At 46.8% G+C, this 12,861-nt stretch overlaps 1 protein-coding gene across 2 annotated transcripts in view; it reads right to left on the bottom strand.

The window, feature by feature from the left end:
* CHD2 (chromodomain helicase DNA binding protein 2) overlaps window positions 1-12,861 on the bottom strand; it is a 1,519,436-nt gene that overhangs the window by 673,511 nt on the left and 833,064 nt on the right. The window lies entirely within an intron of this gene.

Genomic DNA, 12,861 nt, shown 5'->3' with positions numbered 1-12,861 from the left:
ACAATTGATAGTACCCATGAGTCTGTTGTTAAGTTTGACCATTGATTGTGGAACATTTCACAGGAGATGTGTGTTGTGAGAAGGTGATGACGAAGTCACTGTTTATTGCTAGTGGCTTGTTTTGTAGCTTGGAATTTTACCCTGGACTTGGGAAATTGACCTCTGAAGGACCCTTGAAACCCCCCTCTTTGATACTGGGATTGGTATGTGGGCTGTGTCTGTGAGGTAGATGGTTCTGATGGCTGTGGCCTGAAACCCCACCTATACTGCGGCTTCCTAAATGTCCCTCTGTATTGGGATGAGTAAAGTGCTCCCATTGCTTTGGCTGTATTCGTATCCTTTTTCATTTTCTCTATGGCTGTGTCCACTTGTATGCCAAATAGCTGTTGCTGGTTGAATGGCATGTTGAGGACCGCCTGTTGAATCTCAGGTTTAAAACCTGATGATCTAAGCCATGCATGGCGTCTAATTGTCACTGCTGTGTTTATTGTTCTTGCGGCAGTATCGGCTGAATCTGGCGCAGACCTTATCTGGTTATTTGTTATTGCCTGACCCTCCTCTACCACTTGCTGAGCTCTTTTTTGGTATTCTTTGGGGAGATGTTAAATTATGTCGTTCATCTCATCCCAATGAGCTCTGTCATATCTTGCAAGGAGAACCTGTGAGGTTCGCTATGCACCACTGGTTGGCTGCTTGTGACGCTACCCTCTTTCCTGTCGCATTAAACGTTTTACTCTCCTTATCTGGAGGGGGTGCATCTCCAGATGACTGCGAGTTGGCCCTCTTCCTCGCTGCGCTGACCACTACCGGGTCTGGGGACAGATGTTGGGTGATAAATACTGGGTCTGACAGTGGTGGTTTATATTTCTTCGCCACCCTTGGTGTTATGGGCCTTCCCTTAACCGGCTCGTGAAACATCTGTTGGGCTTGTTTAAGCATGCCTGGGAGCATGGGTAGACTTTGGTAAGATGTATGTGTTGAGGACAAGGTATTAAAAAGAAAGTCATCCTCTAGTGGTTCGGTGTGCATGCTCACATTATGGAAAGCAGCAGCCCTAGCCAAAACCTGTGTGTAGGAGGTGCTATCTTCCGGTGGAGAGGGTTTAGACGGATAGCACTCCAGGCTATTGTCTGACACAGGGTCATGTTAAAGGTCCCATGGGTCTGTATCTTGATGCGACTGCACAGTGTGTGTGGTTGACTGTGCAGTGGGTGTAGCAAGAGGAGAAACAGTTCTTTGAGGAGAATGCAGAAGAGAATGTGCTGAGGAAAACTGGCGTGGCGGAGATTGCTCTTTTGGCACTTTAGCCTTTGGCTGCTCAGTGTCCGAACGTCCTTGGAAAGCCAGTTTCCTTTTAAATTTGAGAGGAGGTGCTGTAAGGATTTTTCCAGTATCCTTGTGGATCTGTATCCTTGCTTGTCTCTCATCAAATTCTTCCATTTGGTGAAGTTCTTCCTCGAATCTGTGGCTTTTTGTCATCTGTTTAGAAAGTCCATGCTCCTTAGTATATGAGGCTTTTTTCGGTTCCAAAGCTGTTTTTTTCAGCACCGAAATGCCCATGGTGACAGTAGGCCTCGGTTCCGAAAGACTCTTTCAGGGTTTCGATTCGATGAGTCGATGTCGAACTTTTTCGGAGACTGTGTCTCGACTCGAGTCCAAAGACTTTGATGCAGATGTGGCCTTTTTTGGTGGCGAGGGTGTTGCTTGGTCACAGCATGATCTCTTGCGGGTAGAGCCATGGCCTTCCGGCAGTGGCGTCCCCGAGGCCTTTTGTTTGATCTTGGACTGGCTCGGAGTTTGGGTCGGGGCAGGCGTACTCACGTGTTGGCCTGCTGTCGGTGGTCGGTCTGCATCGGAATCGTCCGAATCGGATCCTTGAATGGAGATGGCCATCTCCTCTACTTCGACGTCGAGGTGCTCGGTATTCTTCGACGCCATTTGCAGTCGTCTCGCCCTTCGATCCCTCAAGGTCTTCTTGGAACGGAAGGACCTGCAGGCCTCACAAGTATCCTCTCGGTGGTCTGGTGACAAACACAGATTACAGACCCGATGTTGATCTGTGTTTGGATACTTTGTGTGGCACTGAGGGCCCTGAGGCTTCGACGCTTCCTGCAGTCAGGCCGACCAGGCCCAGGATGGGCGCGGGTGCCCCGAAGGTGTGTTTCGCCTGTGTCGATGCAAGATGGTTCGCGATCGAAAATAATACCGACGATTTTTGAATTTTTCCGAATTGAATAACCGGAGCGAAGAGGAACACGCCCGAACCCGATGGCGGAAAGAAAACAATCTAAGATGGAGTCGATTCCCATGCGCAATGGAGCCGAAAGGGAGGAGTCACTCGGTCTTGTGCCTCGAAAACACTTCTTCGAAGAAAAACAACTTGTAACACTCCGAGACCAACACTAGATGGCAGGAATAGTGCACAGCATGTGTATCTGCAGCTACACATTCCGCCGAACACACATATGTATATAGGAAGTTGGCTCTGTATATACTATTTCAAAGTAAGAAATAGTGTGCACAGAGTCCAAGGGTTCCCCTTAGAAGTAAGACAGTGGCAAAAGTAGATAATTCTAATGCTCTATTTTGTGGTAGTGTGGTCGAGCAGTAGGCTTATCAGAGGGTAGTGTTAAGCATTTGTTGTACACACACAGGCAATAAATGAGGAACACACACTCAAAGACTTACTCCAGGCAAATAGGTTTTTATATTGAAAAATAACTTTTCTTAGTTTATTTTAAGAACCACAGGTTCAAGATTTACATCAAACACTTTAAATGTAAGGTACTTCACTTAGATACTTAAGGAACTTTGAATGAAAGCAATATCATGTACAGTCTTTGTAATAATGGCAATAAGCTATTTTCAAAGTGGACACAGTGCAAAAATCAACCGTTCCTGGGAGCAGTAAGTAAAGGTTAGATTAGGAGGTAAGTAAAACACTTACAAGTCTCAGTTCTGGGGCATAGGCAGCCCACCGTTGGGGGTTCAAGGCAACCCCAAAGTTACCACACCAGCAGCTCAGGGCCGGTCAGGTGCAGAGGTCAAAGAGGTGCCCAAAACACATAGGTGCCTATGGAGAACAGGGGGTGCTCCGGTTCCAGTCTGCCAGCAGGTAAGTACCTGCGTCCTCGGGGGGTAGACCAGGGTGGTTTTGTAAAGCACTGGGGGGGACACAAGTAGGCACACAAAACACACCCTCAGCGGCACAGGGGCGGCCGGGTGCAGTGTGCAAAGCAGGTGTCGGGTTTCAGGTAGGAAACAATGGAGGGACCCAGGGGGACACTCTAGCGGTGCAGGCAGGTACGGGGGCTTCTCGGGACAGCCACCACCTGGGCTAGGCAGAGGGTCGCCTGGGGGTCACTCATGCATCGAAGTTTGGTTCCTTCAGGTCCTGGGGGCTGCGGGTGCAGTGTTGGTTCCAGGAGTCGGGTCCCTTGTTACAGGCAGTCGCGGTCAGGGCGAGCCTCTGGATTTTCTCTGCAGACGTCGCTGTGGGGGCCCAGGGGGGGTCGTCTCTGGTTACTCACAGGCTCGCAGTCGCCCAGGAGTCCTCCCTGTGGTGTTTGTTCTCTGGATCTCAAGCCGGGGGCGTCGGGTGCAGAGTGGGAAGTCTCACGCTTCCGGCGGGAAACATGAAGTCTTTGGAAGTTGCTCCTTTGTTGCAAAGAAGTAGCTGGTTTTGAACAGGGACACTGTTCATGGGAGTTTCTTGGTCCTTTAGTCCAGGGCAGTCCTCTGAGGCTTCAGATGTCGCTGGTCCCTGTCGGATGCGTCGCTGGAGCAGGTTTTCGAAGTTGGATACAGGCCGGTAGGGCTGGGGCCAAAGAAGTTGTTGTCTTCCTCCTTCTCTGCAGGCTTGTAGGTCAGCAGTCCTTCTTGTTTCTTCAGGTTGCAGGAATCTGATTTCCTGGGATGTGGAGAGCCCCTAAATACTGAATTTAGGGGTGTGTTTAGGTCTGGGAGGGCAGTAGCCAATGGGTACTGTCCTTGAGGGTGGCTACACCCTCTTTGTTCCTCCTCCGTGTGGGGAGTGGGGCACATCCCTAATCCTATTGGGGGACTCCTCCAAACTCGAGATGGAGGATTTCTCAAGGCAGGGGACACCGTAGCTCAGGACACCTTAGGGGCTGTTCTGACTGTTGGGTGACTCCTCCTTGTTTTTCTCATTATCTCCTCCAGCCTTGCAGCCAAAAGTGGGAGCAGTGGCCGGAGGGGCGGGCATCTCCACTAGCTGGGATGCCCTGGGGCGCTGTAACAAAAGGGGTAAGCCTTTGAGGCTCACCGCCAGCTGTTACAGTTCTAGCAGGGGGAAGTGAGAAGCACCTCCACCCAGTACAGGCTTTGTTCCTGGCCACAGAGTGACAAAGGCACTTTACCCATGTGGCCAGCAACATGTCTGGTGTGTGGCAGGCTGGCAGAAAGGGGGTATCTCTAAGATGCCCTCTGGGTGTATGTTACAATAAATTGCACACTGGCATCAGTGTGCATTTATTGTGCTGAGAAGTTTGATACCAAACTTCCCAGTTTTCAGTGTAGCCATTATGGAACTGTGGAGTTCGTGTTTGACAAACTCCCAGACCATATACTCTTACGGCTACCCTGCACTTACAAACAATGTCTAAGGTTTAGCTTAGACACTGTAGGGGCATAGTGCTCATGCACATATGCCCTCACCTGTGGTATAGTGCACCCTGCCTTAGGGCTGTAAGACCTGCTAGAGGGGTGACTTACCTATGCCACAGGCAGAATGAGGTTGGCATGGCACTCTGAGGGGAGTGCCATGTCGACCTAGTCATTTTCTCCCCACCAGCACACAAGCTGAGAGGCAGTGTGCATGTGCTGAGTGAGGGGTCCCCAGGGTGGCATAAGACATGCTGCAGCCCTTAGAGACCTTCCCTGGCATCAGGGCCCTTGGTACCAGGGGTACCAGTTACAAGGGACTTACCTGAGTGCCAGGGTTGTGCCAATTGTGGAGACAAAGGTACAGTTAAGGGAAAGAACACTGGTGCTGGGGCCTGATTAGCAGGGTCCCAGCACACTTTAAAATCATAACTTAGCATCAGTAAAGGCAAAAAATTAGGGGGTAACCATGCCAAGGAGGCATTTCCTTATATATATATATATATATATATACATATATACACATCCTACATTTAAAATCTACATGAATACATAAACAGATGGAACCAAAAGAGGCTCCCTTTAATGAAGTAAGTGGTATAGTGAAACCAATCCAACCGCTGTATGATTGTGCTGCGCAGATTCCAGGTAATAATGCTGCATGAATAATATGCACACTTTTCTAAGCCGCATCACAACACATCTTCTCCGGAGGTACTTAAGCAAACAAAGTAGTTGAAGTGGAACTGCCCCAGTTGAAAGGACCCTACTTTTCTCTGAGGGGATTGCTAGTCTGAGTGGCAGAACTAGATTGCAGCTGAAATTCATTCTTACGAATGTGACTATCTGAGTCCAACAGTTGGTTAGTTCACATGAGTTGTTTAGTGCGATGTAAGTAGAAATTTTAGATATCACTTGATACCTAGCGTATGAATAGACCTCTCAGCTGGTCATGTTGAATTCAGGAGAAAAGTCCAAAATATTATAGGCTCATTGAGGCAAAATCTGAGAGAACCTTGGGAATAAATTTGTGGATTGGTTCAGAGAAGAACTAAATTGCTGTGAGACGCAAGAAGGCTCTTGTGTTGAGAAAGCCTGCATCTTCTCTACCCTACTTTGTGGTGAGCTCCAGTAACAAGACTACCTTCCATGTGAAAAATATGAGGTGTGCTCTATAATGGGTTCGAATTAACTCTTCATGAGTCGAAATAGAAGTATGTTCAGGTGCCAGTGCGAGGAAGCAGCCCTTTCTGTAGGAAAACACTGAATATATCTTTCCTGAATTGTTTTGATGATTCTGCAAGAGTAGAAAGTTAAAATGTGATGAACAGCTATATCTTGATAGTGCTCTAAGCTGTACCTTAACGGACGCACGTACGTACCAACTGTGACTGAGCTAGTGATAGTAGATAGGATAGTTATTTGCCTGATTATGCTAGTAGAGGATGTAGGTTTGATTTTCTGGCACCACAGGCAGAAGCTTTCCCATTAACGTATACATGTCCTTATCATGGCCTCCTCCTTGACTTGGAGAGAATACACCTGCAGTCCTGAGGAATATTGAGATCTTTGGATTGATGGAATTTAGGAGCTGTGCACCTAAGTGGAGAGAAGTCAGGTCAGGATCAAGGGCCTGGCCTTAGTTTATCATTAAAGGTTTACAGAATGTTGGTAGGTGAATGTGGGTATATTCTGATAGCAGTAGAAGCTCATTGAACCAATGCTGAACTAGCCACCTGGGGCTATCAGGACAAGAAAACACTGCTTTGCTTTCCTCTTGGTGAGAATCTTTGGTATTAAAGGTATTGGGGAAAAAGATAGATCTAGATCCTGGAGCATCTGTCGAAAGGCATTCCACCAAGATGCTGGATGCCAACTTGCATAGAAGTGGCATTTGCCAGTTTCATTTTTTGCAAAGGGATGTAGAGCCAGTTTGCCCAGAACAAGAAGATCATGCTTAGAGCCGAATTATCAAATTCTCCTTCTTGGAATCTGTTTCCAGTCTTCTTTAACATGTCTGCTACAAGATTTCTAGTCCAGAGACTATGTTCAGCCCGAAGAGTTATCCTGTGTGTCATTAGCTGACACCAAATTTCCTGGTCTTCCTTGGACAGCGCCAAGGATCTTGTGTCGCTTTGTTTACTCACGTATTACATGCTGGCAGTACTGTCCTTGCAAACTAACACCGAAGGCTCTGCTACATTGGCAGGAAAATTTGGAGACCGAACAGCTGGCTTTGAGATCTAGGTGAGTGATATGTATGCTCTTCTCGAGCAGAGACCACTTTCCTCGTATTAGAGGTTCTGTAGATGACTGCCCCAGCTTTCCAGGGAAGTATTTGTAGTCTGAGACTACCAGACTAGAGCTTCCATCACCTATGTGAAAATTCATCAGGCCCTGAAATGATTTGTTTCATTTAATCTATTGGTTTTGTAGCTGCTCCTGTAAGGCATTCATTACAAGAGGGATCCTATTGATCACTGAGGACCTGACGCCCCAAAAGCTAATTGAACAGAAAGTATGTTCTTTGATGAAGGAGTTGATAATCACTGATAATTCACAAGGAGACATCCTGTGAAACAACTTTAGTCAAGCCTCTGTGGCCTTGGCTGCTTGAAATGCCGTTGGTGCTTTTATCAACGAGTTGTCGAAGTTGGGGAAACCCTTCCTGAAAAAGCTGATCTGAAGCCAAATGGAATTGAGTGGGAATGCACAAACAAAAATATTTATCCTGTGCTGAAGGAGACCATATAAAAGGATTTTTGCCGGAAATACTTGTTAATTTCTTGAGGTGTATGATGGATGGACACTCCTCTGTTTTCTGGTTTATGAGGCAAAAGCAAGAATAGAAGCCTCTTTCTTGCTGAGAATGTGGGTTCCTCTCTATGGACTCTTTGGTCAGAGTAGAGTTTCCTTCTGCAGGTAGCTGGTGGAATCTGAGTGAAATGAAACATATATCTATATGTGACAAGATCCAGGACTTATTTGTCTGTTGCTATTTTCTGCCATAGATGACAACATTTTTAAAATGTTTTTTCCCACTGGATGTTGTAATCAGCACCAGAATGTTGTCACTGTAGGCAAACTAGCCTAAGTGCTACTGAGAGGGTTGATAAGTCAGTTATTTATCAATGGGCAATTTTCTTTTTTGGGACCCTCTAAAGATTGTGTCATTCGAAACTGTAATGCCCCAAAAGATCATGCAGTGTCAAGAGTCACTGTTGACTGCTTGCTAGTAGTTGTCAACATGCATGGCACACACAGGCTCGGCATGGTACTATGAAATATTAGATATATTTGTACCTCAAACTTTTTTAAGTTGTGGCCTTGATCCGTAATATCCACAAGGACCACTAACCCTGCCAGTTGTGCGAATACTATTGAAGCTTTATCTATAGCACTCTACGCTGATATCTCATTCCACTACAGCAGCATTTTTTTTCCCCATCTTCCGGCAAACATTTTATTTATATGGCCATGTCTGACCACATCTGGTGGCTATACCTGTCCCGTATTACCAGTAAATTGGCAGCCCGTACAGTAGTCTGAACCTAGATGAGAATGTATCCTTGCTGGTTAGGCGGAATTATGAAGGGTTTTCCATGACTGTAATTCCTCCTGGATATATGAGCAATTGAATAGGTTTTACAGCTTTCCTATTTAAATTCATAAAGAAAAAACAAACTAATTTCTTGTTTGCTATATGAAACTGGAAGCTCCGAAAGGTATGGAAACCCCCAAAATAAATCTGGTGGGGAAATCCACCAGTTGCAGCTGTAATATGCTCTGAAGCCCTAGTGTGAGATATATGGACCTGACCTATGCTCTGCAGTTGGAGGCGGAATGGTGTAATTGCTCCATATATTGCCCATCAATATATTGACTGTTGAAGACACACTCATATTGGTACCTCAATACTTGACACTAAATTATTCTGGATTATGTGTGTTTTGCTCTTGTTGACAATTACATGTTTTGGTCTTAATTTGTATTGTGATCAAGTTCGACGAGGCGGATGTAAATGACTAGGCTCATGTAGACAATATTGTTGTTGATGAGGCCTTTGCCACAGACGAGGCCTTCATAGAGGACGCAGTCATAGACAAGGCCGCCATTGACAAAGCATAAAGAGACAAGGCCATCGTAGATGTGGTTCTGTAGACTAGGTCAATGCAGGCAAGGCTGTAGTAGTAGACAACCATCAGAAGAGGGTGTCGGAGATGAACATCGTAGATGAGACTGTCACAGATGACTATCTTAAAAGAGGCCATCGTATATGACCGTCGAAGACGATCATCGTAGATGAGGACGTCACAGACGGCCATCATAGATGAGGACGTCATAGACAACCATCATAGATGAGGATGTCATAGACAACCATCATAGATGAGGCTGTCATGGATGACTGTCATAAATGAGCATCGTAGATGAAGCAATCGTAGATGAGGCCTTGGTAAAAAACCATCGTAGATGAGGCCTTCGTCGATGACCACCGTAGATGACCATCGTAGACGACCACCGTAGATGACCGTTGTAGAAGACCACTGTAGATGACTATTATATACAACCCTCATAGATGAGGCCATAGTAGATGGCCATCGTATATGAGGCCACCACAGATGAGGCCCTTCATAGACCACTGTAGATGACTGTCGTAGACAATGACTGTATATGACTGTCGTAGACGACCGTCATAGATGAGGTTGTCATGGATGACCATCATAGATGAGGCCATTCATAGATGAGGCCTGTAGAAAAACGTCTCCTTGTTGTAGTTACCCCCCACTTTTGTGCCTGATATTGATGCTGACTTGACTGAGAAGTGTGCTGGGATCCCGCTAACCAGGACCCAGCACCAGTGTTCTTTCACAAAAAATGTACCATTGTTTCCACAACTGGCACACCCCTGGCACACAGATAAGTCCCTTGTAAAATGTACCAGTGGTACCAAGGGCCCTGTGACCAGGGAAGGTCCCTAAGGGCTGCAGCATGTGTTCTGCCACCCTAAGGGACCACTCACCTAACACATGTAAACTGCCATTGCAGATTGTGTGTGTTGGTGGGGAGAAAAAAGGCAAAGTCGACGTGGGTTCCCCCTCAGGATAATAAAAATACAAGATACACTGTTCCCCAGAGAAAAGAAGAAGAACACAGGGCAACCCTTATGCTAGAAGCAAGTGCCCTCACACACCCAACTGGATGTCATGCTTCATCATCAGGCAAGCTCCCCCTTAGGATGCCATGCACACAAAATACTGCCTGTGACATAGGTCAGTCACCCCTCTAGCAGGCCTTACAGCCCTAAGGCAGGGTGCACTATACCACAGGTGAGGGCATAGCTGCATGAGCAATATGCCCATACAGTGTCTAATTTCATTCTTAGACATTCTAAGTACAGTGTGGCCATATTAAGTATTTGGTCTGGGAGTTTGTCAAAATGAACTCCACAGTTTCACAATGGCTACACTGAATAATGGGAAGTTTGGTACCAAACTTTTCAGAATAATAAACCCACACTGCCAGTGTTGGATTTATTAAAAAATGCAAACAGAGGGCTTCTTAGAGATCCCCCCTATATTTTACCCAATCCTTCAGTGCAGGACTGACTCGTCTGTGCCAGCCTGCCACTGAGAGACGAGTTTCTGACCCCCTGGGGTGAGAGCCTTTGTGTGCTTTGGGGCCAGAAACAAAGCCTGCACTGGGTGGAGGTGTTTCACACCTCCCACTGCAGGAACTGTAACACCTAGCAGTGAGCCTCAAAGGCTCAGGCTTCGTGTTACAATGCTCCACGGCACTCCAGCTAGTGGAGGTGCCCGCCCTCCCGGACACAGCGCCCACTTTTGGTGGCAAGTCCAGGGAGATAATGAGAAAAACAAGGAGAAGTCACCCCCTCAGCCAGGTCCACCCCTAAGGTGACCAGAGCTAAAGTTTGTTTTGGAGGATTTAGCCCAATAGAGATAGGGATGTTCCACAAGGGGGGGTGTAGCCACCCTCAAGGACAGTAGCCATTGGCTACTGTCCTTTGACCCTAACATACCCCTAAATGCAGTATTTAGGGGTGACCCTGAACCCAAGATTGCAGATTTCATGACAACCTAAACAAGAAGAAGGACTGCTGACCTGAAAACCCTGCAGAGAAGATGGAGACCACAACTGACTTGGTCCCAGCCCTACCGGCCTGTCTCCGGACTCAAAGAACTTGCATCAGTGACGCATCCAGCAGGACCAGCGGCCTCAGCCTACTCAGAGGACTGCCCTGCAACTCAAAGGACCAAGAAACCCCCGTGGACAGCGGCTCTGTCCAAACAAGGAAGACACTACCTTTAAAGGGACTCCCACCTCACTCCTGAAGCGTGAGTCCCCAACACTCTGCACCCAACGCCCCAACTCGTGTCCAGAGAAACCAAGACTGCAGCGAGGACCCCCAGGTGACTCCCACAACATGGCTACCCTGAGACGGCCTCCCTGCACCCCCACGGCAACACCTGCAGAGAGAATCCAAAGGCTACCCATGTCTGCGACTGCCCAGTAACAAAGAACCCGACACCTGGAAGAAGCACTGCACCCGCAGCCCCCAAGCCCAAGAGGAACAAACTACTGGTGCAGGAGTGACCCGCAGGCAGCCCTCATAGTTGCCCATTCAGTGGCAGCCCTAAGAAGCCCCCCTGTGCCCTGCCTGCATTTCCAGAGTGACTCCCAGGTCCCTCCATTGATTTAAACACAAAATCCGATGCCTTGTTCACACACTGCACCCGGCCGCCCCTGTTCCACTGAGGGTGTATTTTGTGCGCCTGTTTGGGACCCCCCCAGTGCTCTACAAAACTCCCCTGGTCTGTTCCCCATGAACGCAGGTACTTACCTGCTAACAGACTGAAACCGGAGCACCCCTAGTCTCCATAGGCTCCCATGTTATTTGGGCCCCTCTTTGACCTCTGTACCCGACCGGCCCTGTGTTGCTGGTGCTGGGTGTTTGGGGTTGACTTTAACCCCAAACGGTGGGCTGCCTATGCCCCGGAGACTGAACTTGTAAGTGCTTTACTTACCTGCTAAACTAACTTGTACTTACCTCCCCCAGGCACTGTTGAATTTTGCAGTGTCCACTTTTACAATAGCTTATTGCCATTTTTGACAAAATTGTGTACATTACTGTTTTCATTCAAAGTTCTATATTTGCATATGCCAAGTACCTTACGATTTATGTTCTTACTTGAATTCTAAATCTTCTGGTTCTAAAATAAATTAAGAAAACAATATTTTTCTATATAAAAACCTACTGGCCTCGAGTTAAGTCTTTGAGTGTGTGTTCTCATTTATTGCCTGTGTACAACAAATGCTCAACACTACCCTCTGATAAGCCTAACTGCTCGACCATGCTACCACAAATAGAGCATTAGTATTATCAACCTCCAAATGGAACCCCTGGACTCTGTGCACTCTATCTCTCACTTTGAGATAGTATATACAGAGCCAGCTTCCTACAAGGCCATCATATATGAGGCCCTTCAGAGAAGAGGTAATAATAGTCAACATTGTAATCAACCACCTCAAAGTAATTCCTGTGAATGATTATTTTACAGGTGATTTTCAGACCCCCCCTTTGTAAGGTTATGAGGGTCTCTCTGATGTACTGTCAGAGTTGAAGAGGGAGTTGTGTGTCTTTTTCAATTTTTTTTCTCCCTGTGAGAAGTGCCTTATGAAGACTCATGGTAAGTCTGTTTATGGCTTTTCTGCGTGCATTCTGGAGAGCCTGGTGCAATGTCTACCTCTGACCTCTCCTGTGAGGTGAATGAATCCTCACTGTCCTCATAAGTAGTGATAGATTTGAGATTTTGTAATCCCAGCCAGTAATAGCCTAATCTCTCAGAACGTGAGAGTTTTTGACGAAAAGGTTAGACATATTTATGCAGTCTTTTACCTTTGTTTACTGCTACTCTGACATATTAGTGCCAGGGTTAGGGAAATGAAACAAGAAATATAATCTTGGATGATCCAAAAAGAAGTAAAAGCTGAAGAACTGAGCAGAGCTCAGGAAGACTCCCTTCACACGACGTGCGGTAGAAAATCTGAGGCACTCAGCCTCTGTTGGGAGTGTTCTAGAGGTTGCTGTCGCCTGATTGGTTATAGTTCAAGGATGGTCCTTTTTTTAAAAAGGACATGGATACACTATTAAACTGACCTTTTCATTGACATAATAGCCAGGGACTCCCATCTTGACGACGGGGAATGATTCAAGCATGT

The sequence above is a fragment of the Pleurodeles waltl genome, chromosome 3_1 (assembly GCF_031143425.1).
Source record: "Pleurodeles waltl isolate 20211129_DDA chromosome 3_1, aPleWal1.hap1.20221129, whole genome shotgun sequence".
Taxonomy (NCBI): Eukaryota; Metazoa; Chordata; class Amphibia; order Caudata; family Salamandridae; genus Pleurodeles; species Pleurodeles waltl.
The sequence above is the reverse complement of the archived record's forward strand: the minus strand, read 5'-3'. Positions and strand labels throughout refer to the sequence as shown.